We start from the raw sequence: 24,171 nt of genomic DNA, 5'->3' as shown, positions 1-24,171 counted from the left end.
CCTCTGACTGTGGCTGATAGCGAACCTTTTTGGGGATCAACAGCGGAGTAATGGCTTAAGTGCATCCTAAGCCACGTGGAAGAGCCAGATCTGTCATCTCAGCGAGGGGTCTGACTGCTCCCTGCCTCCCCCCCTTCACCACTACCCACCTTTTTCTGAGAAATTGATGAGGGGAGGAGGAAAGTGCATGTAAAGCTGCAGGAAATGTGTGTCTTTTGTGGGGAGGTAAGCGGAAGGTGAATCACCCACCCCGGTTTATCCGTCTCTCTATCTTGGTCTCTCCCTTTTTCTTCCTCGAGCAGGAACAACAAATTGGGCAGATGAAAAGCAGCAGCAGCCCTCCAGCCAATTGCCGGCCCATCCTTGGCTCCCTGCGTGGGGCCCTGGATGTGAGCTCTGGGGCCCTGCTGGGCAAACGCAGCACGGCTTCATCCCTAAACATTTACCCGGCTTACAGGTTAGCCTAGCCAACCCCCCAGCTCCGCCTTCACCATCCAAACCTCCATCACTTGCTATCGATCACGTCCGACACGTCCTACACGTCCTACACCAGCGGTGAGCAGGAAGTTCATCTCTTATACTTCATCTCTTTCTTCAGCTTTCCTGTTATCTCGGGGCTGCTCCGTAAGAGGTTAATGCCCATATTCCTTCATTAGCATCTCCAGCGTCCGTGAGAAAATGACGGCGGAGAAGGTGGAAGTGATTGATTGGAGCCGCTGTCCTGATGTTTATCTTTTTTACTGCCTCATTACTGTTGTCTTCGCTCAGCACCCCAGTGATCAATAATGTAAATTCTCAGCAATAACCCGGGCTGATTCATAAGGAGGCTGGAGTTTAACTGGCGGACAAGCTTGCTTAAGAGCCATTATGTAGATCATTAGGCACATGGAGGTGTGCACAATATACAACTTCATATCATGCCTGGGAAAAATACAAAAGAAAAAAAAAAACACTAAATGAAAAGAAAATGATAGGGGAAATGATTAATCCATTGTACATGTTCTCACCACATTATTACTCTCAATAGAGGAAATGATCGATGATGCATGCAAATAATAAGCACCTCGGTGGATTTGATTAAGTGAAAACTGCTGAAACTCTTGCAGTGGGATGGATGCATTTGGTGATTAGGTTAGTCAGTGCTGCTGTATCTTTGATTCTCTCTCTTTATCTTCTACTGTTCCCTCCTTTCTTTTGTGCGTACATTTCGAATCCATCTATCTATCCCATGCATCAGCCCTGAGCTTGTGTAAAAAGCTTTTAACCCAATTAGTTTTCTCATGTCCGCAAAAATGAATGACTCCCTCTCTGACCATCATGATTAATAATGTATATTATTAAATTAAAACTTGTTTCTTCCATTACCAAAAAAACTTTTCTTCACAGAATCTTTAAAAAGTAGCACATTTTGCACTTTTTTGCAAATTTAGCAAATTTTACAACAGTATCATAAGACCATTGACCAGCTGTTATTGTGTCTGTAATTGGCTTCTGGAAGCAGATCGCTGGCAAACTGCCGTCATCGTGGAAATTATTCCTTCCCGATATCATATCTTCAGGTACAGGTGCTGCTGGTGATCCATGGAAGAGGACAATAATAGGATGGATTACAGCCTCAGAATAGAGGCCTCCATGTTCCCGGAGATATGAGCTTTTTCATTTTGGCAGAAGAAGGGCAGAGTCTGCACTGTAACTGTGCTATATAATTCTGTGCATTTTGCAGAGTCATTTTTGAAGAACTGAAAAGAAAGCATGTTCAATAAAGGAAAAGTATCAACATCAATTCCAACAAATTGGTCTGAAATTTAAGATAGCAGGTAATTACGGGGTCATTTCAAGGAACTTTAAGGGTCCTAGGCAAAAGGGAGCTAGAAGGCATTTCATCGAACCAAACCAGGGCTTGCTTTTTAAGATATTTTATATTGTTTTATAATATTCCTGTATATTTTAGTTCATTTGAAGCCACCACCACAAAGTTTTATGCACATTTCTACTGCCTAAGAAGTTAAATGATTTATATGGACATCTGTGGCTCGACACCAACATGTCACGGTTAAAAAGATGTATTTTAATTATTTGGTAGCATAATTTTAACAAAAAGTGCATCAATATTTGCTTTTATGAGTTTTATTTTGCTGTATGAGTATCCTTAATTGGATAAGTTTGCAGAAGTCTGTAGATGGTCTCTTATTTGGTAGCGCTAACCAAGACACATATTCTGATGGTGGGTGTGCTTCCACCAACATCTTTTTTCTGTTACAATGAATGAATATTTTTTTACATTAATTATTGTATTATACATAATCATTTTTATTGTCCTGTAAATGACATGTAACAATCACTTCACTTTATGTAAAGACAAATTATTAGCAACAATTAGTGTTGAGTTCTGGTGAAATGCTGTTTTCTCTAATGCAAGTCTCTCACTGCTTCATAGTTTAATTATTATTATTTATTAATTGATTATTAGAAAATTGTATAAATATTCCAGAAAAACCTGAATAAAAGGAAAAGTGATAGATATAGTAAAAGAGAGAGCAAAGCAGGGAGCTCTGGAGGAAGCCTGGTGGGGTGTTAGTAACCTAGTGGATAACACACTCGCCTATGAACCAGAAGACCCAGGTTCAAATCCCGCTTACTACCATTGTGTCCCTGAGTAAGACACTTAACCCTAAATTGCTCCAAGGGGACTGTCCCCTGTAACTACTGATTGTAAGTCGCTCTGGATAAGGGCGTCTGATAAATGCCGTAAATGTAAATGTAAATGTAAGCCTGGACCTGGAGGAACTCTCCACCCACCCTGATACGCCCACCTTCATGGCTGTAGGGAGTACTAGGGTGTCGTGTATGCAGTCGTAGGTGCCCTGCTAAGTCCCAATCCAATTGTGTGCACTTTTCGTGTCCGCGCTCACATTTCCGGATTGTGGGTTCCTCATCACGGTCCCTCCCCAGGGTCCCTTGGCACGGATAGTTATCCTCACTGGTGTAACGGGCGTCAGGTGTGGCTCATTTTCCACTCTAATCCACTTCCCCATTTAAGTCCCGTGTGATCCGGAGTCTGCAGAGCGAATCTCCAACACGAAACCTGTTGTCCCCTTCGTACTAGAAAGAATGACGTTCATGTGTGTATGTGTAACGTTGGATGCCCTAACAACCCAGCTCAGGATGGGTTGGACCTTGCAACCACGATCACTTTACTTTACTTTACTTTACTTTACTTTATTTGGCAGACGCTTTTATCCAAAGCGACTTACAATGGGAAGACACCATTGTAAGTCGCTTTGGACCGATCAATGGTTGCAGCTAGACGAACCCTACCCCCCCAGTTTCAGCGCGAGGCGTTGTGGATTGTTTCCTCCTTTGTTTGCGTTCCCTGTTCCTTTATTGTAAAATAAACTCAGCTTCATCTTCGTTGTCCATCGTTTCTCCGGCCTCAGGCGTGACAGAAGGAGAAAGACAGGGAAGAAACCTACCAGGGGGAAGGCCCCCAATGGAGAAGGAAAAGAAGAGAGTGCAGCCTCTTTTATACTCTGCATTTAACTCCCAAAAAAGGACCAATCAGGTCCACAGACCAATCAGATTTTATTTTGATGTTTCTGGCTTGTCCTTTTTCGTCATGGCACCTCAGGCCATTTGCTGGCCTTTTGGCACCCTGTTGACACCTCTTTATCAGGCCACAGCTTGATAAAGATACACGGTCTGGGTTAACGATAAAGCGTAAAATGGAGTGGACCTGGAATTTTCTCATTTTATTAAAAAGCACGAAAACTCTAATTCACTGGTTGTGTAAGTGCACAATAATCCATTCTTGCTGTAAAAGACCCTAGGCAGCTGCTTGCTTTGCCTATTGAGGTGTGATGGCTACAGACTCTATATAGACTGTAGGGTTTTGGCACAATCAGCAATTGTCTGAAATTCATATCTGCAGTCTGAAACTAGGCCAACTTTTATTATATTAGTTCAGTCCAAGGGTATTCGGAAAAATGTTTGCATGATCTAGGAATCGTGGTACAAAAAAGGGAATAGTCAAGCTTTGTGGGAATCACTGCATGGAACCTAGGGCTTGTTTTTCCACTTGCATTCCCAAAATGTTCTTTTTTGGTGTAAGGCAAGTATGATATGTAAATGTAATTGTGCAACCAATAAATAACTAAATAAAACAAATGCCTGCCATTCTGTATCTATGTTTATTAGAGTAAGTTATGGCCTACGAGTGGGCATATCATATGTCCATATGTTTGGCCATAACATAAAGTGATGAGCACCTGCAACCAACCTGACTGAATGCTGTTGCTTAGCAACAATAACCTCACTTATGTCATGCAGAAACTGTGTTCATCTGGCTCTTGGCCTTTGCCTTGCGCCTGCAACCGTCACCACGCCAGCGCAAAAAAAGTCTTTATGTACAGAGTTACACTGGCAGGGGACTTTGTTGGATTGTGCTTGTCACACAATGCGAAGGTGGCTTTGGCCAAAACCATCCACAGCATGCAGAGTCTACACTAATCACAGCAGAAAAGCTAGTGATGCGTCATTTACAAAATTATACTTTTATGAATAATTAAACACATTATCAAGCCGGCTGTCAAGCCGCTGACTCGGCCTGTCACCAACCCAGATGGTTTCTCATCACATGCTGCCATCACTGAGGTGACACTCGGCTCTGATCCTTTCGTCGGGTTGACATAGGCGAGTGCTGCAGATCTGCTCCATCATTTGTTGGTGCCAGAACCGAGCTCAGAGACGTTCTGCAGCTGGGCCCCGGCTCCGTTGCACAGCTGCGGACACTTGACGGGCAGCAGCAGCGGACACTTGACGGGCATTTGATGGCCACTGGGGTAGAGCCTGTGGGGACAGAGCGCAGGAGTGCAGTGCCAGGCTGGGAAGTGAGCAGAAAACAGAGGGACAGATGCACAGAGGTGCTGCCGCCACTCACCATACGGGCTGGCACTCATCCGCCGCTGCACCAGCAGCCGTGACACAACAGTTGGAAGTGGGTGGCCGCATTCCGAGATCAATTTGCTTGGAAAAATTGGACGACCTTACAAGGGCCCTGTTATACAAGGTTGTATACCCTGAATAATATTTTTGTGCTCATATCTTTTTACGTTTGACTCTCACAAGAGACCTAAAGCCTTTCTTAGTATAAAACACTGCTTTAACACATCCAGACAACTTAAAACCTGCTGCTTTAACTACTATGCTGTAGTTGACGTGAGAGTTGGCAATTTTGAGACAAAGTGGTTAGAAATATTAAGATTTTTTTTGTAAATTGTCAAAAATGGCAAACTTCATATCGATACAATTATTATAAGTGATATGATTACAGGTGAAGTGAACAACAGAGATTGTCCTGTTACAATGGCATCAGGCAGTAGATGCAGCCAGCATCAGAACAAGACCACAGAGCAGTGGAAGTGTCCAGGGCTGAGGAATCATGTGGATGGCCGCATCATCTACCTAGAGAACAAATGAGAACTCCTGCTACACTGCAACAAGTGGTTTAAAAATGGTTTAAAGAACACAGCAACGAGTTCAAGGTTTTGGCATTTCCTCTCCAGATCTCAAACCAATGAAAAAAACAATTATCGTCAAAGGAGGCACCACATCAAAACTTATTAAAAGGATCTGCTACTGACAGCTTGGAACAGAGAGTAAAGAATACATTCAGAGGTCTAATGGAGTTCCAGCCTTAATGGGCCAGGAATCTTTTGGCAGCAAAATGGGGGCCTACTCAATGAAGGCTTAAAGGATTACCTATTCAAATTAAATAAAAAGAGAACTTGACTGTAGTTGTTGTTACTGTAGTTATTTATAATATATATGGAAAAAGAAGAGTGTAACAATTCTGACAAGCAACAACTGTAAAACGTTTGCCATGTCGATTGCGTGGACAACCAGACCAGATGATTCGCTTTTGTGACACCTAATGGGGGCAGCCGAAGGAAGGTTAACAAACCTAACAGAATACACCTGTTGTACACTTGTGGGTCTTAAGGACCACCAAGCAGTGTAGTTGTGGCACCTGGTGAGCTGGAGCACTGTTTCTTCACAAGCAATGGTGCAGGCTCTACCCCGCAAAGTTCTATTTAAGTTACATTTCAGAATTATGATAAGAAATGTCAAATTACTGAAAGTTAAGCAGCCATCCTGAGTGCGAGGCCTTTCAGCATTAACATTTCTATTTGTAATTAGCTGTCAGAAAATGGGAAAAAGAAACTAATTCCCTTTTCCTCGCTGCTCTATTTCTAAAACTCACTTAAATCTTGACATTGACAATAATTAATACTGCGCTTGGCCGATTCGCTGGGCGAGCTGTTTTGTGGCTGATCTTACAAATGGAAAACATTGTTCTCTTCTGTGCTAAACAAAGCAGATTGGAAAGGCATTGGGGGCCGCCGAAACCATGGCTGAGGAATGCTGCACACACTGCAAATTAAATTATCTGCTAGCCATCAATTTTATCCAGGATCCTGAACAGTCAACTGCAGAAAGTTAAAAGAAAAATAATATTATGGTCTTCTGATCTAGTTATTTTTTATATTTATGGTTGCCCTTAATGAGGATAATCTGCTATGGTCGAGATTAAAGTCTGCGTACTTGCAGTGAGAGGGAGACCAGAGGCAAAAGAAGCAAACAATGCAAAATGATAATAACCTCACGGCAAACGGCTCCACTTAATCCTGTTAGAGCTCCGCCGTAGTCATGGTAACCCTCCCTTTTATAGTTAACACTGTATCAAGATGTCTGTCTCATAAAACATGCCTCAGTTTCAGTGGATGGCAGATGAAAAAAAAAGAAAGACTCAGAATTGAGAGGTCTAGCTGGTAATAAAAATAACAGTGTCATTATTGCGGTGCTGTGACTGGGCTGCATTACACACAGGTGAGGAGCAGGCTGTCAGCTCACTTTCATTGGAAAAAAGGGTTCTGGTGATGCCTGGCGCTTAGCAGGAGCCCTGACTGACACGGTGATGCCAAATCACATGACTGCTGCCTGTTCTGGCATCCATATCTGCCTGCCTGTCGAAGGGGTAAAAGTAATACTCCCTACAGACACACACTATAATATCCAATAAAAAGTTCAAGGTAGTCTATAAAGCATGGAGAGGACTCAACAGTAGACACAATAAATAGGGCCAAAAGCATGGATCTATCACTAATAATCTATGGGGCAATGGTGGCCTAGCAGGTAAGAAAGTGGATTTGTGGAAAGTGGACAAATCCCAAACCACAGGGGTACCACTGAGCAAGGTACCGTCACCACACGGCTCCCCGAGTGACTTTCATGGCTGCCTACTGCTTATGAAGGGTGATGAGTTAAATGAAGAGGACAGATTTAATTGCGTGCACCATGTGCTGTGCTATTTATCGCAATGACAAGAACAATCACTTTCACGGATGTCTGTTTTGTTAGCTTCCTGTGTATGATCTGACCTATGACATAAATGCAAGAGACAAACCCTACATAAGGATGGAAACGGACCCTGAAGGAGTTTTAGGGCCTAGATGATCTTCTGAAGGCACATTTATTTTATTTTAGAATAGACTTCATCAACTCTTGTTCCCACACTTGTCTCTGTTAAAGTTTGAAATACGCATTATAGCAGACATTAGTCGTGCGATCAAATGATTCATTTTATTAATTTGAGAAGTTACTTCTTCTAAAAATTTACCATATGATAATTCATATTAAAAATATCAAGTCATAGTTTGCTCAAAACCTTAATCAATTAAACATGCCAAATAATTATTGTTTTTCTCATTAAAACTAAACTAAATCTAGCTATGGCACCTGTCTATATATGAAAATATATTATATATTTTTTATTTTTTGGATAAGGTTACAGCTTGAGTGTACTTTTTTATTTCTTGCTTTCTTGGATTTTGCCATGCTTTGTAATGCTACGCCTGTTTTCATAAAACGTTCTCACATTCAAAAGAGCAAGTAATGGCTCTGCACAGTGGCAGCAGCTACCCATGCGACGACTCAGTGGACACACTTCAACTGGAAATTGTGGCTGCTGTGTTTTACTGGTGTTCAAGAAGCATTTTAGCTGTTTAAAGGTTCATCTTCCCAACAGTAATTATACAGCAAGTGGCAATAATTGTATTAGATTTGAGACAATCTGTCTCTTTCTGTATAATTCTGTATAAAAAGGGTTTGATTTGATCAATGTTTAACACAGGGGTTTTGTGTTATGTTTTTGTGTTATATTACCAAAATTGCTTGTAGCTTTGAGTAACGTTTGCGCAGTGTGTGTGTAAATATATACTGTTATGTACTATATATGATGGGACTTTATTTGATTGATTGACTGACTGACTGACTTGGTTTAATGGTTGCATAGACTGAATGCAGTAGTCTTGTCAGCTGGGTGGCTTACATGCTGTGTAAATTCATGCCTTTCTCTGGTAAATGCAAATGTCTCTGACTGACATTTGCTGACACTGACACTGCATAAAAAGTAGAGCGGAGTGAAATGAGCTACTGAAAGCTATGGAGAGGCTGAGTAGGCTCACCGACATGCAGGTTGAATGATTGATTACCAGAGTGTGGTGACCTTGGTGGCTTATTGAAAGGGAGGGGTGCGAAAGTTGAGTTTTTTTATTTTATTCCAGTTTAATCAACCGTGAGAAAGCAAACACAGGCAGGCAGCAAAGGTCAAAGCGGTAACAAAACCACTGCATACTGTAAAAATGAAAGCCTTCATTGGTAAATATGAGGTCCCTCACATTTCAATTAAAGGAAGTAACAAACGGGTTAACAGGTCAGAATACAAAACAAGCAATATGAAATTTTTTGGGAAAGCATTATACACAAGGAAAATAAATCCTGTATTGTTATATCTCATTAAGGATTATGGTGATGTATGCATGGAATATCTAAATTAATTGGTAAATCCACTTCCTTTAATTGAAAATGTATATTAATGGGTCCTTTGGTTTTGTTCAAGGCCTTTATTTCAGAAAATTTAGAATAAAACAATATTTTAAGATTAATCACAGCATGTTACTTTTTTCAATAAGTTCTATGTATATGTGTGTGTGTGTGTGTGTGTGTGTGTGTGTGTGTGTGTGTGTGTGTGTGTGTGTTTATATATTTAATTATTTATTTATTTCAGAATAATGGCATCCTGAACAGGAAATTTTCAATGATCTTTGATATATGTATGACTGCAATGACTAAATACACAGTACGTCACATATGTACCTTGTCTGGTCCCACCAGCCCGACAGTTGCCCGGCAGGTCTCTTCCCCTGCAGACGCTTTGAAATTAAATTTTTAAAAACAGTCAGACACTATTTAATTCCCTGATCTCACGCTAGACACACAAACTCAATTTGGTGTGACAGATGTGAGCGATTGCCACACACTTAATATGGAAGAATGAAAGAGACACTCCACACTGTTGGTGGCAATCCTCCGAGCAGGTGTCCCAGGCCTACTTTTTAATTTGGGATGTGTTCAGTATTCACCGGCATGGATCAAAAGGGCTCTTCACCGTCTCCCTTGCACCATTAAAGGGGATAGGGGAGGCAGGGCCCCCCGTCTGGGATGGGATTTGATTGCGGTATATCATTACCTACGCTCTCCGCGGAGGGCATAGGGGCCATTGTCTCCTCACCCCAGCAGATTAGCAAAGAGGCCCTCATTTCCAGACCTCATTTAATGAACCACTTGTGTACCAAAGGCTCATTAGATTTAATTGTTAAGTGATTGAAAGTCCATTTATATGCCCAGCTCTTTAGACACCAGCAGTCTGATCCTATAGGGGTGGGATGAATAAATCTGTACATATGCGTTCGCCTCATTATAATATCGCAATGTATTAGCAGTAATGATCGCCTCTCGCTCCTCGCCGTAATGCAGGGTTGTCCTCGACAAGCGAGAAAATTGAAGTATGCTAATCTCTTTTGTTTGGGTGAGTAGGCAAATGGTGGAGGTAATTGTCTCCCAGCTGAGTTTTTTTCTCCACCCTATCAGCTTCTCGAGTGCATTCTCTAAACTTTTCTTTATATGCACATAACTTGTACTAAAAACATTCATTTTTCATTACAACATTTTTTTTGGCTCTCTCCTGGTTCCTTCTTCTCTTCATTTCCTGCTCCCCCTCCTTAAGCAATATTTCCATATGTATATGTTACCATTAATAAAAGTGCAGATCTGCAGCAGGTTGATGCTTTTAATGGCGGTCGCATTAGCATTTCAGAGGGGATGTGTTGTCGCTCAGTGCAGTGCAGTGAGGGCGTAGCAGTACAAAGAGAATGGCAGAGACTTCCTGCTTTCTGCCCTGTCGTCTCTCATCAGCACCTGGAGACATGAAGGGTAGCGGCGTCAGCCCTCCCCTTGCTGCCACCGTGCAGACACTACCACTGGAAGCTCCGTACGGGCTAATTATGGGTGCCGATATAACTCACTCACTCACTCACTGCCCTCCTTCTTTAAAGGCCTGGGAGCGATTGCAGTGGTCCGAGATGACAGGGGGCCCCGGATCCAGCTAGACTGGACCTTTCTGGAGGCTTGTGGGTAAGGTGGTAATGGGAAAGGGGTTCTGACAGAGAACAGGACATGTCCTGGCTATCGTCAGCAGCCACTGAGGATGGTGCCAGGTGCCTGGTGGTAAAATAGGCAGTTGATTGAGCTGCTGTGTGTATGTGTGTGTGTGTGTGTGTGTGAATCCATGTTTGTCAAGCACTCTCACTTCCACTGCGTCATTCTCATAATTCATGTCACCTGTTCTTTTTTTTTTTTTTTTTTGCTTCCTGCTCAGGCTCAGGAGGCAGACAGATGGTGAAATTAATCAGTAATAAACCCTCCGATGAGCATTATTCTCCAAATTATTAATGAGTCTTCCACACTTCTGCATCTGCATGCGATGATGAATGACAGGCCTATTGTGCTTCTTTCCTTTTGTGTCATGACAATTTTAAACATTTCACTCCTTTTTTCCCATCATAATGAGTTACAGTTTTAATGGATTGCAGAAAAAAAGGCTGGAAAAAAGTCCCTACATGAGTGAAACTGTTGATTTGGAGATGAATGTCAGCAGTCTTCTCCCTCCCGGAGCATCAGTGGGAATGATAAATTACGCGTTTGAAGCATTAGCTGATGAGAAGATGAGAAGGCTGTGGTAATTGCATCGCTAAGGTCGTGTTTACGGTGACAAACATGCTCTCCTTTGATGGGAAAATATTAGGCAGCCCCAGACGTTCTGTGACACCAAGGAACTGAAGCCTGAGCCAATCTCCGCTGGCGCTGAAGGACCAAAGACAGAGTAAATTAATATAGCATAAATTAAAGATAAGGGTAGAAAAGGTTAAGAAAAGATAATGAAGCCTGGGGAAAAGGTCAATCAAAAGGGTTTGGGAAGAAAAGTTTGAGTTTGGTACTTAAGAATGATATTAATTAGTTGAATGAAATACTTGGGTGCACATTTGAAAAAAAATCCAGTAAATTGGCAAATTAATGATGACCTTGTGAAACTGAAGAGCGTCACCTCATGCGACCCACAAGAATATTAAAAAATCTCAGCCTGAGAAAGTAGCTACTTTCTGTAGCTACTTTTGGATCACCACTTTGTCAAAACCATTGCCCTAAGTAATGTTCACTGCCACATCACACTTAGATGGGTGACAAAATTGTCTGGAGCTAACAGGAGAGACTCCTTGTCACAGACACTGCAGTGACTGTTCCCCTGTTGGAAGATTGACACCATTCTACCCTCACTTATAGACATTCCCTCACTTACTGGAGGTGAAGGCACAATCAAAGATATATACTGTACTTTACAGTGTCTAGAGTTTGGTGGATTACATTAGTTGATATGCAGACATATATATATATATATATATATATATATATATATATATATATATGTTGTCTTTTATAAATAAGATTCTTCATGTACTGGTTTTGTCCTATAGGCCTCTGATATCCTGATAGACAGCGATGGCATCAGGATGGAGGATCTTTCTTCATAAGGTAAAGGTGATCACTCACAATCATCTTGTACTAATTTGCATTAACTCTTACACCTAAAGTCAGCTCTTTGCATGTCTTTTTTTTCTTGTTTTTTTACCCATCTGTACACTTTTTATGTCTTAAAATGGACACAGCTCACTGTACAAATCTCAATATAATGAGACCATAGGAGGGGTGTGTCCTTCATAGCAAACCAATCAATTTCTTGGCCCATAGTGATTTGTTCTTCTAATCATTGCACAAAAAACTCATAGTTGTTAGTGCTTATTTGTGTGGATTACCTTAGTATAGCTCCTGTTTCATTTACTGTGTACCTTCCAATGTTTTTGTGACAGAACAGTGACCCCCCAGGTCATTACCCTTATGACACCGCACACAAGAATGTTGTGTAGCATGAACTGTACTCAGATCCAAAAAACTCTGAAAGCCATGTTGTCTGAGCCTGATGACTGACAGTGAGCAAAGACCGCATCCGAAACTCTTTGTGCAAGGTACCACTCCTATTTTGACATTATTCATGCACACAGAAATGAGCACATGCATTTGTCTCCTAATAAGATCCTAGAGGAATGTGGCTGCTCGTTTCCATCTACCGCAGTGAATGAGTAAGGAGTGAGGCCTTCAGAAATCAATAAATAAAGACATGCACCAGGTTGTACTGGAGGTGCGAGAGGTGTAGTTCGGCTAACATTTATTTCACATTTCATCGTGCTTAAGGGATACAAAGAGAGACAGGAAGAGGGGGAGAGGTGCGAATGCAGGGTGGAGTGTCTCCACGGATGAATAAGTAAGCCGGTAACCTTCCAAGGACCAGCTGGGTCAACACTGACGTCTCACTTTTCGGTTCAATCGCTGCCACTGCCTGGTCAATAAAGATGGAGGCCGCCTGTCTCTTTTCCTCCTCCTCCCACTTTCATTCCGCCCTTTCTTTCCTTCACAAGAAACCTCTCTCTCCCATGTATGTTTCAATCACCTGGCTTTTCACATGAAAAGTAATTGTTACATCAGTCAAGTTTCTTAACAAATCTTTTTTTTTTTTTTGATCATAGCATTTCAAAATATAGATGGGATCAGACAGAGTGCACCTTCACCATAACACCATAATTGAGCACTTGGTAATGGGGGGGGAGGTATTTCAGTTTAGTGGCAGAAGAAAATGTTCAGCGGGCTCATGCTTAATCGTAATAAATTGGATTACTCCGTATAGACCCAGAGAATGAAATAAAATATTCAGCAACTTAATTTGTGAATTCCTCACCCCCCACCCCCATCCCTTTGGTTATTAATATGAAATGTTGCTAGAAGGTAGTTGGTAGATTTATCAGGAATAAACAGACAGTTCTCCAGGCTATGTGTGAATGAGCCACGCACTTCATCTTTTTACAAGCCAAGAATAGTTATGTGCTCCCCCTGCCACACAAGTGCACCATGTGATTTTCTTGACTCTCTTTTTGTTCAGTCTTTTCCTGTGTATTGAATATTATAACATATTACAGCACAGAACCCAGGGTTGGGCAAAATATTGAATTCTGCATACATTGTTGTAATGTATTTAGTAACCGCATACAAGAAGTCATGCATTTTCAATGCATTTAGATTAAAAAACAGCACCGCTGAATATTTAATTGTTTAAATATAATTTTTACTGTCAATCATATATCGTTTCAACACAAAGCATAAATGCACCCTTGTAGGTGTTCACCTTCATGCATGTGGGTTTTATGACCAGTTAGACACAATGACGACAATGTGTGTGGGACTATTAACCCAAAATACGGGGCTAATACACTACACTTGGTTAGTGTAATCACCTCATCAACATGAATAAGGTTACTTATTTGTCACCTACAGTCTCTGACAAAAGTCTTGTCGTTTATCTATTTTGTAGAAACACCTGCTATTAAACTGACTTTTAATTAATCAATTGGAGTTAGAAAAAGCTCATATGAAAAGCTAAAACCCTACCAAATTATGTTTAATGCATTGAAATTAATTTGTTTCACTGAAAAAAGATTTATCATTTAATCAAGACAGAAAGGTAAAATTTTGGCAAGACAAAACTTTTGTCGCCTATACAGAAATTGAACAAATACATGTCAGCAAACAAGTAGTGGTGCTATGAGATCCAAATGTAATATCTTGTATGACTCCCATGAGCTTGAAGGACTGCGGTTTGGCAAAGATTCATACAATTTATTGATGAAGTCATCAGGAAGAGCAATGGCAGTCTTGCATGCCTCCCATCAATATTCAATAATCATCTATATTCTCTGGTTTCATCTTCCATGCTTCCTCTTTCAACCTACCCCACACATGCTCAATGATGTTCATGTCTGGTGACTGGGTTGGCCAATCCTGAAGCATCTTGATCTTCTTCACCTTGAGGAACTTTGATGTGGAGATGGAAGTATGGGATGGAGCACCATCCTGCTGCAGAATTTGGCCTCTTTTATGGTTGGGAATATAAAAGGTAGCTAAGATTTTGCCTGATGTTGCCTTCCACCCTGCAGATCTCTTGCACCCCCATACTGGATGTAACCCCACACCATGATTTTTCCGCCACCAAACTTCATGGTTTTCTGTGTGAATCTCGGATCCATGTGGGCTCCAGTAGGTCTCCTGAAATATTTGCGGCGACTATGGTGTAATTTAATAATTGTCTTTTGTGTAGTGCTGGCTTCTGGGCACTGATTCCACCATGGAGGCCATTTTGAGACAGAATCCAACAAACTGTTCTGGTTGACACAGGGACTTCAGGTGACCAGGTCTCGTGGAGCTCTGCTGCTGTGGAAAATGGGCTGGCCTTGGATGTTCGAGCCAACAAATGGTCCTCTCAAGCAGTTGTCTTGTGGGGTCTGCCTGACCTGGGCTTGTCAAAAACGTCTCCAGTCTCTTCAAATGTTTTTTTATGCTCTGTACTCGACGCTGAGACACATTGAAGGTGTCTACCACATCAGCAGTGGATCTGGTCTTCAGCCTCTTGATAATCAACACTTTAGTCTCAGGGTGAATCTTGTGTGCAGAATCAAGTTTGCAGAGGTCTAGTTGCAGTTGATGTGAAGGTCTAGTGTACTGGGCTTCTTTTTATACACACCCGAGACCTAATTGATCCATTATTAGTCACAGATGAAGCTCAAATGACAAGACAACAACACTTATGTCTTCGCACAAATGGACTCAGTGGGCTTTACCAAGCTTTGAACATTAGAATACTTCTTGACAGTTTAGTTTTGCACTGAAACATTATTACAAAAGCTGTTGTGAATAAAAAAAAAATCTTTTTCAGTGGCACTTGGGGTCAGTTTGTACACAAGCTACAAGACTTTTGTCAGGGACTGTACACCCAACCCCATTGGGTGTATTATATTTTATTTTCATTCAGTTGTATTTATTTGTATTTTAAATTGTGTTCTTAATACTGCCTTGTAACATTGCAGTGTGTGGGGACGGTGCTTTTACTCAGTGGCACCTAGGTGGCACCTTGGCGGCTTGGGATTCAAACCTGCAACCTTCTGATTACATCCTTAACCGCTAGGCCACCACTGCCCCTTTCAGAAACTAAACTAAAACTAAACTAAAAAAAACACACAAAAACACAGTACAGTACAAAATTGGCCCATAGTGTATCAAACTACACTACATTACACTACACTGAACTGTACTATGGCACTAATTTTATTTTATTAATTTCATTTTAGTAACTCCATATGCATTCAAATGCAAATTAGCCTTATTTGTGTCTTTATCACTTCTCTGACAGTTTTTTAGTAGCAGATGTCTGGGAATTATACACTTGGCACATCTGCTGATCTCTTAAGTTTTGATTCAGTGTATTTCCAGCCTATTTTAAGCAGCCAAAATGAAAAAAAAAAAAAAATCCACCTTGCAGCAGGCAGGTGGCAATTTGAAGGATGCAAGGTAAGGGTTATTTCTTAATCTATACGTGTCTGCTAGGTTTTATTACTACACAACGTACCCTGCTCTGTTATGACGAAAGTGCTTTGTGTGTTTGGCACCAAGCAGCAGCGGCAGTGGGGGAAAAAAAATGCTATCCATCTCAACATGCTCACATCCTGTCTCGCCTCAGCAGGTTTCATTAGCGCCCACGCTGAGCACCGAACGCTTGACTCAGAAATCCTAAACCTTAAACACCGGTACGGTGGGCCAGCGGACCCAGAAAATCCTGCAGCTCTTTGTCAGTCTTGGCGGTGTGGTACTGTACGCACCGGGCGAAGTTGATTATTCTCTTGGTGCGCTTCTGACAGTTTGTGCAGATTCAGGGAGATGCAGAGGAAGAGCGAATAGCAGTGGGGGTGTCACATGTGTTTTGACAATCTGAAATTTCTGCCACTTACACAGCAAACGAAGAATTTATTCTGGGAAGATGTGCTGCAGCTACTGCTGCTGAATTTATTGTGGTGAGCCATTGCCTAAGGGCCAGAAAGTAGCTCAGGATGATCTGTTACGCTCACACCTCTGAATTATTTGGGTGCTGAATATTTCAGAGCATGTGCGTTTACTGCAAAACTCTGATAGGCCAGTTATTGCTACTGTTCCTTCATTTTGTGTGTTCTGAATTTAGTAGCACTATTGATTGCGGTATGTGACTACTGTGCAAAACAGAACATTGAGAGTGAGAGAAATGGAATGAAGATCATTTGGATTGATCCTTGCAGTCTGGATATAACAGAATGCAATGTTCATAATGACTGAAAAACACAGATTTTAAACCATCAGAAGCTCTCTGGAATGATGAATGCGTCTGCCCAACCCAAGCACATCATGTACAAGGTACATTAAAATTCTGACTTGAATTAATCTCTAAGGCCAAGATAATCAGCAAATGACGCTTTACCAACAGTGCAACATTTAACACTGCAATCACAATAAATAAATACTATATTTAATCTACCAAAATATATATAATTTACCATCACATACCAACAACATATCAACACTAGACACATAAAATCTGGTAACAGTCCTAACCTTTGAAAATGTCTGCCCTACATGGCATAATAACAACAAAGTGTGATTTAAAAGGCCTTGTACAGCGCATCTGGAAAGTATTCACAGTACATCCCTTCTTCCACATCTTGTTATGTGACAGCCTTATTCCAAAAAAGATTAAATGCATTTTTTTCAATTCTACATACAACACTCCATAAAAACAATTTATTTAACAAAACGTTTATTTGAGGTTTTTGCAAATGTGTTAAAAATAAAAAATTATTTAATATTCTCAATTTGTCGATGTACCTTTGGAAACAATTACAGCCTCAAGTCTTTTTGAATGCTTGGCACACCTATTTTTTGTCAGTTTGGCCTATGCTGCCAACACCATGCTTCACTGTAGGGATTGTATTGTTTCCTCCAAACATGACGTCTGGCATTCACACCAAATAGTTCAATCTTTGTCTCTTCAGACCAGAGAATTTTGTTTCTCATGGTTGGCTGCCATGTGCCTTTTACTAAGGAGTGGCTTTCGTCTGGCCATTCTACCATACAGGCCTGAATGGTGGATTGCTGCAGTGATGGTTGTCCTTCTGGAAGGTTCAATTAAGCTGCAGATACATCTCAAGGATGATCAGGGGAAACATGATGGACCTGAGCTCAATCTTCATGGCAAAGGCTGTGAATACTTATGTACATATGCTTTCTCAGTTTTTTTATTCTTAATAATTTTGTCGAAACCCTTTTTTCACGTTGTGAAAGTGTTGTGTGTAGAATTCTGAGAAAAAAACATTTTGGAATAAGGTTGCAACATGACAAAATCTGGAAAAAGTAATGCACAATTAACTATTTGCGAATCCACTGTATTTTGTTAAGTTAAATTCTAATGTAATTATGTGAATTTTTGTGAATGTTCTGAAACAGAGACAAAGACCTGTGAGTTCTCTGTTCTGATTTTAGAATTCTGTTGCTGGGTGCCCAATGTATACAATGTTCACATCGTAAAAGTGGTTGCTCATCTACTACTCCTACTCTGTAGGATATGAAAGTTTGGGTCTACTCATCTGATATGGATGGTGCACTTTACTGTAGTGGGTCTTCATTATTTGTTAGTATGTATTGATGTTAGTTCTTACCTGGGTTATGTTAGTACCATGTTGTAGAATATAAGATGTCAAATAAGATTTTGTTGAATCTAATTAAGACTAATTAAAATGTTTCTCTCTAGACCATGAATGTAAGACAACACTACTTTTTTAGATTTTTTTTTTTATATTCATACCAATATAATGCATAGCAACACGATATTTTATTTATTTAAAGACAGAACTCAAGATAAATAGGGTCGGGGTACATTATTGATACCTTTAACCTTTAAAACAGTAAAATCTGGCATCACACTGCCACATTTTTCTTTTCTTACTTTTCTCTGCTCCATTCTTGCTTTGCCCCTCTTTCAGAAGTCTTTCAGGCAGCCCACCCACCTAAGCTTCTTACCCCCCCTGCCCCATTTCCCCTTCTGCTCCAGTGATTAGAGAGGGAAGTTTATAATGACTTACAGTGCCATCCATCTGCCACCCTTTCTGGACCTGTCAGCAGCCCTTCACCGGCTGGCAGTGCCCGGCCTGCAGCCACTCGTTGCAGGCAGCCATGGTGGGCTGTGCGCCCACCACCTCGCTCCCGTCGCCTGCTTCAGGGCTTTTGGCTGGACGGCTGCTTGTGCACAGAGCTGCCATCGACACTTAACCCATGCCTCCGCCGGCAGTGTCAAACAAATCTGGGTCATTGTTGTGTTTCCAGTTTGAAGTTGACTTTATTGTCATTTCAGCTTTATATATGTTAGACATTACATGGTGAAACGAAACAATGTTTCTCCAGAACCTGGTGCTACGCGTAACATTTAGACAACTAAACAAAGTTACGTAGTGACATAAAGTGCACATATATGACACCGACAAACTGGGCTACATAATGTGCAAACAGGGGGCACTTTATTGGCTGTTGAGCTAGTGTTGAGTGCCCAAGAGAGGTTCTAACACCAAGAAACTTTGTGTTCTTGATGATCTCCATTAAAGATTCATCAACGAGGGTGAACAGCGATTCAACCACGAGGGTGAATTAGACTGAGCACACAGGCCTGAGGAACTCCACTGCTCAGTGTGGTGGTCTCCACTTCATCATGATGATTGTAAGTGCAACGGGACGGTAGTCATTAAGACACGACACTGAAGATTTCTTCACCACGGGCGTGATGGTAGGGGGTGGTAGTGGCCTAGTGGGTAACACACTCGCCTATGAACCAGAAGACCCAGGTTCAAACCCCACTTACTACCATTGTGTCCCTGAGCAAGACACTTAACCCTAAGTTGCTCCAGAGGGACTGTCCCTGTAACTACTGATTGTAAGTCGCTCTGGATAAGGCCTCTGGTAAATGCTGTAAATGAGACATGTTGGAACAACGCGATGCTCAGTGAGATGTTAAAGATGTTGGTGAGAACATCTGCCAGCTGGTCTGCACATTCTCTGAGCATCTTCCAGGGATGTTGTCTGGTCCAGCAGCCTTTCGTGAGTTAACCCTGCGAAGAGTTTTCCTCAAGTCCAACGTGGTTAAACACAGCACCTGATCACTGGAAGGAGGGTTGGATTTCCTCGCAGTCACGTTGTTCTGTTTGTCAAATCGTGCGTAGAAGTCATTCTACGTGCATCCGGTAGAGAGGGGTCACTGTCACAGGCAGAGGTTGTAGTTCTGTAGTTTGCCACATGCGCCGTGTGTCTCCGCTGTCCTAGAAGTGGCTGAGAATTTTCTGCCCGTGCGTATGCTTTACTCCAATGGCTCGAGAAGGTTTTGTCCTCACTGTTCATGCCACCTTGTCACCCTTTCTGAATGTGGAGTCTTCAGTTTTGAGCCATTCGAGTACCTCTACAGTCATCCACATCTTCTGATTTGATCTTGTTGTGATGGACTTGGAGACTGTAATGTCCTCAGTGCATTTACTGATGTAGCTGTTTACTGATGTCGTGTTCTCCTCCAAGTTGATGGTGTTGTTGCCATTGGTTGCAGCTTCCTAGAACATTTGCCAGTCTGTGCACTCAAAACAGTCTTGAAGAGCAGAAATGGCTCCTGCTGGCCAGCCTCTCACCTGCTTGTTCAGACATACCCACCAACCAGGAAAACAAAACCAACCAAATAAATAATAATAAAAATGAGTAAATCCTGAGACCTAAATTCTGAAATCTGGTTCATTGTTCAGACATACCTAACCACACCATCCAGGAAAACAAAACCAAACAAATAATGATAAAAATAATTATATTCAGTAAATCTGTAAAATTTGACCAAAGACATTTTGAATACAGCATTTTCTGGAATATTTTAATATTATCAGGACACCAGATCTGTGTTATTCTAAAAGACAATTGAAAGGCTGCTTTAAAGAAAAGCGAAGGGTTGTTTATCATACTGTGGTTTTACAGTATGAAGGGGACAACATAATCTGAGTCATTAAACCCGTGTCTCTGTCATTACTGATTGGAACAGAGCAGCAAATTAACGTCTTTTGAGACGCCAGTCCCCACCATCGATCGCTCATTAGTCGATCCATCAAAGAGGCAAACGAAAGGCGGAGCCCCGTCGTCTCGTCCCAACACCGGAGCCAGGGGAGTTATAATTAACTCACAGGAATCCAATTTTGAGTTGATATAAGAATTGATTCATTTCCATTATGTCTAACCTGGATTGGAAAACACCAGTGGGATGAAGAGGAAGAATCCTCCCACGCTCAACTCACTTCCTATTTTTTCATGTCTTATCTGAAAGGCATCCAAATTATCTATGTAACTATAATGAGTATCCGCTTTTTCACAATGTTTTTATATGGTAGCTATAAGTATTTATACTAGGACTACCAATGGATTAAAAATTATTAACTAAATAATTGAAGATTTTGCATCAAAGAAATCACAATTCATCAAGGCTGATGTTTGAAATATTGCATGTATCTATAACAGAAACATGTATGAGAAAGAGGCTCAGATATGAAAAACTATGAGACTGCCTGGTCTCTTTTTATTCATAATAAAATGAATGCAAGATATAGTGCAAATGGCTTTGGTCTACTCAATAGTTAACTTTTAAATTCCCCCTAAGGTTTTAACATAATTATTCGACATACCTGTTAGCATTCATCTACTAAATATACAGCAGGCTAGTTTTTGTTTCCATATATGCACACACACTGTCACTATTAGTTTCCAAGCTTGTACAAGGGCATAAAGTTTTATTATTTCAGGTCTTTCCCAAAGCTTTATTTTTTCAACCCCATACCTTAGTGGCTTCCTGGAAGTGTGCATGGTTATTAACTCCACAAGTTGAAATTAACATGATCCGCTATCTCTACACAAAACAAATTTACAACCCAGGGTCACATGCCACAGGAAGTGCAAATTGTGCCTTATTCTATGAGCAGCAGTTAATTAAACTCTGAACAACGCACACAAGGAAACGTTCGATTACAAAGTCTAATTGAATATTTTTTCTCGCCTTTTGGCTTGGAAAATTTTGCCTACGAAGTACACAGGCAGAAAAGCCGTTGCATTTCCATCACTTTAATGATGAAAGCGGCAAGGTATCTGTAGGCGTTCTGAGTCGGTTTAATGCATGCACACTACAGATTTTGTCTAAGGGAGCTCGCTGACTGAAGTCGCCGACTCCCACGGTGGCAGCCGCTACGCTGGTGTTTAATGACTGCTGCATGTGGGCTTCCACTATAATACTGATATAATTCCCCTCTCAAGAACAAGTCACAAATCATCACCTAGAACAAGTGCGAAATCGCAAGCGAAAATGGCATGCGCTTGTACCGCTTCCAATTACATCCTCGCATATCAGTAAGAGAATATGTACTACTGAGAGAATTAGAGCGGCTTGTGGAGCCAGCACCTAGGGCTATTCAATTTTGTGGAGCTTTGAAATTGCTCCCCCCCTCCTGATTTTCAGGCCCAATACCACATGAGAGAAGTCATTCAAGATTTATTTGAACAAACTGCTGTCTGAATCTTAACCTGTTTTTAACTCGAGAGCCTCTTCAATCTTACATATCCTTGGTTAAGCAGCCCCTGGTTATCCTTGAACACAATGTAGCAGAATGACAAATGCAAAATTGCAGCTATTAATATCTATGTAGTAACAATTTAATCCAGTTAATAAAGGTGCATGGAGTTTGAATATAGACCCTGGCATGTTGGTGCGAATTTCCTCTGTTCTCTGGTTTCCTCCTGTCGTCCAAAGGCGTTTAGACTAGTTGAATTGGAGTGAGTGTGTGTAGCGTGGTGTGCAAATTGTGTGTGCTCTGCAGTATGGCATAGTCCTGCCCTGGTTTCCGGAGGTCACAACCCTGCATAGGATTCAGTGAGTAAGTGATTCAGTGAGTATTCATACACATAAATACGTACTTGCATTAACTATGCACAGAAACACACACAGTTGCCTGCGGTTTTCAAGCTCATGCATTGATTTTTACCATTTCAGCTTTCCCAAAGCACAGTTATTGTTCTCTTTTCCAATATTAATTCTCCACATCAGTGCCTCTAGAAATTTAGAACTTTGTTGTTAGTAAACAGCAGTTTTTTAGTTGACAAAGAAAAACTTATTCCAACAAAAAGTACACAACTGTGTGTGTGTGTGTGTGTGTGTGTGTGTCTGTGTGTGTATATATATTGTGCAAAATCATTGCTACAGAATACAATCAAAGGGTTTTGCCTGTGATTTCTGGAAGGTGTTCTTTTCTCTTCTCATTAAGGCCTCTTTGACTAAAGAACGCTGGCTGAAGCACGACTCTTCACCGGTGGTCCCTGCATCAGAACTACACACACCAGTCCACTGGGGGCCTGCGTTGCTGCAGCCATCAGCTTTGTCCCTGTGCATGCTGATAACAGTGCGCGTCTCGAGCGAGAGAATCCCAAGCCCTTCCGGGAGCGTCGCTCATGAGCGGCGTCTGGGCTCGGAAATCACCTTGGAAACACCGGCAGACCACCCCCAAAGCTGGTCGGAAGCAGATAAGGAGCGGCGGATCGATGCCGTCTTTGTGGCTCGCTGTTCTGTGAGATTCTAGCTGCAGTCCCATGGTGCATCTCTGCGTCGCTCCCATGACGGTGTTGTTGTGATGGTGAAGCATTCCAACACATGAGCTTCCTTGGGAAGCAACTGTGCATGATGCATGTCTAATGCTACTTGAGCGGTATGAGGGGTTCCTGCTCTGTAAATATAAGGGTCACACTGGTGTGAAAATTAACCATTATCATACCAGTATGAAGAGTTTTATGTTTTATTTAGAAAAATAGCTGAAACTGGCTGAAATACAGATGGTGTAGGTGAAATTTATATGAGATACACAAATGTTCCCATTACAGAAAACAGCTTTCAAATACAGGCCGTGTGTTGACATGCGTATTTATTTCTTTTGAGCCTCAAGGGACGCTGTGATCTTCTTCGTCACAAAATATGCTTGTAGAGTTCAGACACTTTAATAATAAACAGTTTCCTGCTGCAGACGCAGACACATGGGGGGGAGAATCTGCATTTCTGGCTCAACCATGAAAGCTACAGCTTTGCTGATTTCACGGCTCCAACTAGCATTTTTCCCACGACGTCTGGCAAAACAAGCAAAACGGTTCAAGAAATGAAGCAAAGTTCTGATTTAGTCCAATTAAACTGATTTAGTTGTCGTGTGTGACAGTGTCGCGAAGCTGTTATTACCAAGCAGCTTGACTATATCAGGCAGGCAGGTGCTAAACCTCACATCCTCTCATCTACCCACTCACCGTTGTAACCTACTAATTTGCTGTTTAAAACGATCCATCCTCTTGCCATTTTTAGGTTATCAGCCCCCTCACACTCTATATTACAAATACATTTACAGCATTCATCAGACGCTCTTATGCAGAGCGACTTACAATCAGTAGTTACAGGGACAGTCCCCGCCCCGAGACACTCAGGGTTAAGTGTCTTGCTCAGGGACACAATGGCAGTAAGTGGGGTTTGAACCTGTGACTTTGTGGTCTTCTGGTTCTATATAGTGCCAAAATCTCACACAACACCCTAGGTTCTTGGTTTTAAATTCTCAAAAGACCTTTCAACTTCATCTTGCACAAATAAAATACGACCCCTGTCAAATAACAAATATACACTACAGAATAAATGTTAAAATGTGAAAAATTTTGCCATTGGTCTAGTGG

At 41.4% G+C, this 24,171-nt stretch overlaps 1 long non-coding RNA gene across 1 annotated transcript; it reads left to right on the top strand.

Annotated features, from left to right (window-relative positions):
• The first annotated feature begins 1 nt into the window (after window position 1).
• On the top strand, window positions 2-22,810 carry LOC114784423 (uncharacterized). Its single transcript, XR_003748859.1, has 3 exons — window positions 2-555; window positions 11,928-11,985; window positions 22,737-22,810. It is a non-coding gene; the product is annotated as an uncharacterized LOC114784423 (long non-coding RNA).
• The last annotated feature ends 1,361 nt before the right edge of the window (window positions 22,811-24,171 follow it).

This window comes from Denticeps clupeoides, chromosome 2 (genome assembly GCF_900700375.1).
Source record: "Denticeps clupeoides chromosome 2, fDenClu1.1, whole genome shotgun sequence".
NCBI classification, from domain to species: domain Eukaryota; kingdom Metazoa; phylum Chordata; class Actinopteri; order Clupeiformes; family Denticipitidae; genus Denticeps; species Denticeps clupeoides.
This window is presented reverse-complemented; position numbering and strand designations above follow the sequence as displayed.